Source organism: Leptonychotes weddellii, unplaced genomic scaffold (genome assembly GCF_054177405.1).
Source record: "Leptonychotes weddellii isolate Sample4059 unplaced genomic scaffold, ASM5417740v2 HiC_scaffold_1047, whole genome shotgun sequence".
Taxonomy (NCBI): domain Eukaryota; kingdom Metazoa; phylum Chordata; class Mammalia; order Carnivora; family Phocidae; genus Leptonychotes; species Leptonychotes weddellii.
In genome coordinates, this window is record NW_027681488.1 from 11288 (window position 1) to 14678 (window position 3391).

Below are 3391 nucleotides of genomic sequence, written 5' to 3' on the forward strand. Positions count from 1 at the left end.
TCACACATCTTCAGGCTGTATGTTTACAGAGTAATTTGGGAACAAATCCATTATTTGCTGGGTACTAAAATATTTAGCAGATAGTTATATTACACTATGGCTTTCCCCAGAAGTTTCTAAGATGGATTCCAAATCGCTGATGGAATTTTGCTGGAACTGGATCTGGGGCTGCAGGGATTCCTCTCCACAGTTCTAGAGCTGATTGTTCCAGGCTAGGGGGCACCAGGTCTGACTGGCCCAGGAATGGTTGCTCCAAGACTGGCTGTTCCAAGTCTGGTTGCTCCAATTCGGGTTATTCCAGGTCTGGTTGCTCCATATTGGAAGGTTTCCAGAAGTGTTCCTCAGGTATCCCTGGTGGTAGGAATAGAAGCCTGGGTATTCTGTGGTTGCTGTGCTGTTCTGAGTCACACTCTCGCTCTCCTTTGGCCAATGGTTTTTCTGCCACCTCTTACATTTCATTCTCTGGTTCTGGAACCAGGTCTTCACCTGCTTATAGCTAAGGTTCAGAATGTTGGAAAGTTCTTACATCTGCTGGAGACTGAGGTATTTCTGTCTCTGAAATCAATCATTGAGGACAAAGAGTTGGGTCTGAGAGAACACGGTCCTGATCTTCTGTTTCTTGCCCTGGGCATTATCTTCCTTCCTCACTGTTCTCTCCTCTCCAGAATTGGGTGGTAGTTTTAGGGACTGGTGGAGGAGTAGGGGCTGTCCTGAACAAGCAGATCCATGGACGAAGGAAGAGGAGAGACGGTCTCCATGTGGGGTGTCTCAGCAGATGACATTTGCAGGGATGCATAATTTTCTTCAGGCCCATAAATCTCAGGCATTGGAGAAGAGTCCTTAGAACTGGGTGCTTTGGGGCCAGGCGGGCGTTGAGGCAGAGCTGGATCTGCACTCATGTTGGTGAGTTGAGGGTAGACGGAAAAAAAAAAAAAAAAAAAAGAGCGAAATTGTAAGAAAGGCCCAGGCTTATGGATCTAGGTGGAAGAGCTGAGGAGTAGGAAGACCTCCAGATGTTAAGAGTTTGAGAAAGACAGGATGAAGTGCGTCAACACTGCAATAGTAAGAGCCAACCAGCCCAATGGAGCCCTACATGGTTTTATTTTTATAGCATGGTACAAGCTATCCTTTTTTGATAGCTTTATCTTGCTTCAACCCTAGTATTATTTGGCTATTCTACAGGTCTTGAACATTTTAGACTCTTAGAAAAACTTGATAACTTGTAAATTTGTACCTTTGGGTTATAAAGAGTCTTGTCAGTTAGTCTTGATATTTTCAGGCAATTTGACAAGTGAAATATTCTGGAAGAGTTTCTTGGGATAGTCAGTTTTGTGAAATTCTTCTTTGGCATACCTACTCTTTGTCAGCCTTCGCCAGTCACGCATATTTTCATATGCTCAACAATTTTACTTTTCATTAAGTATGTCTTATAAAAATAAGTTAATTCACCATTAAATAACATTTATTATTATAATTTACTTTTATTCTTTTTATCTCACATTATTATGATTTCCACCTTCTAATTTCAAACATGATTAAAAATAATAATTAGAATAGTAATAATGAATTGCTTTTATGTTTATGGCATTCTCCAGGAATGATATTATTGTAGTTGTTTCAGAATGGGAATTTTAGAATATTTATTTCTTTTATATTTTGATCTCAAATATTAGAGTTAATAATCTTTTCCTTTTGTTATGTCTTAATCATTTCTTTTTAGTCTTGACTTTTGAGTGTAGTACAATATGAAATATAGTTAAAATGGAAAAATAAAGAAGCAAGAACAAATAAGCACTGAAAAATTTCTATAAACATTTGCATATAGAATTCACACATGCAGCCTTTCAACTGTACTCCTAAAATGTCAGTGTACTGCACTTAAACATTTCAAAATATATTTTTTCAATTCATATTTTTCACAAAATATATATGATATACCCATGGAGTTTGTTATATGTGTTAGAATTTTTTGGTTTGTTTGCTTTATTTTTAAATATTGAGGCTTCTGACTGTGTACATTTTTATTATTGTTCCTAATTCCAGGTGGTACATTTCTGAATCATGGCACATAATCCAGCACTGAGCATCTGCAAAAATGACAGGAGCATAGGTATACTCTGGACCCTAGTATAACAGAGGAGAGTCAGGCATGGTTGGTTTGTCACAGCACGGTGGCTTTCACACAGTGGGAAGCTTTAGAGCACCTTAAGAATGAGTGCTAGCCGAGGCAGTAACTGCTGTGGCTGATCTTATGAAATTTTATGGGCAGCACAGGCTTCTGCAGCAGGGAAGAGACAGGGAAGAGAATAATAGATGGGAAATGAGCTGACAAAGCTTTTGTAAGATGACAAGAACACCTGGGGACTACAGGATATGACTTGGAGGGATTAGTGAGACAACATTACACAAGGCTGGGGCTACTTAAAGTACAAGTGGAAACTTGAGGTTCAGAAATAATTATTGCTTTCATAATTTTTATTTTAATTTCAACCCTACTTTTTAGATTTGTAAGGCCTGGAGAAATGTCGACTACATAAATTAAACTTCCATTTACAGGTGTGTGCCTGTGTGTGTACCAAATGTAAAATTATCCTTTATATAAATTTACACATAAGCAAGGTACTCCTAAACAAAATTTATAAGCCTTGTCTAATTTGGCTCAGCTTTACTAGAAGCTATAGTAAATGGATATCTTGGGTAAGTGTTATTTTGGGTGGAAAGTCTTGGAATGATGTTTAGAATATAGATACCTAGACCGATAATCTATTTAAGTATATCATACAAAGAGGATTTATTTAAAAATTACAAAGGATAAAAGTAGTTTGCTGAATTTTATGTTATTATTATATGTTATATATTATATTATTATATACTATTATAAGTTATAATTTTATAACTTTTATAAGTTGAACATACTGATGTAATCAGTGGTACGCTAAATAATAGAATATTATTAATACACCAAAATCCTCATTGTGCTTCCTTCCAGTTACTAATCAACACACCAAGGATAATGACTCCCTCAATTTCCAACACCCTAAGTTAGTTCTCTGTGCTATCAAACTTTCTATGAAGGGAATCTTTTTAGTATTTGCATTTTTCTTTTTTTTTTTTTCTTTTTTTGTGTGTGTTTCTGGAAACAGTATGATTTTTTTTTATTTATTATTTTTTTTATTCTTATGTTAATCCCCATACATTACATCATTAGTTTTAGATGAAGTGTTCCATGATTCATTATTTGTGCATAACACCCAGTGCTCCATGCAGAATGTGCCCTCCTCAATACCCACCACCAGGCTAACCCATCCTCCCACCCCCGTCCCCTCTAGAACCCTGTTTGTTTTTCAGAGTCCATCATCTCTCATGGTTCGTCTACCCCTCTGATTTCCCC

At 36.9% G+C, this 3391-nt stretch overlaps 1 pseudogene; it reads right to left on the reverse strand.

Annotated features, from left to right (window-relative positions):
* Positions 1-899, reverse strand: LOC102740128 (homeobox protein NANOG-like; annotated as a pseudogene).
* Positions 900-3391: the final 2492 nt, after the last annotated feature.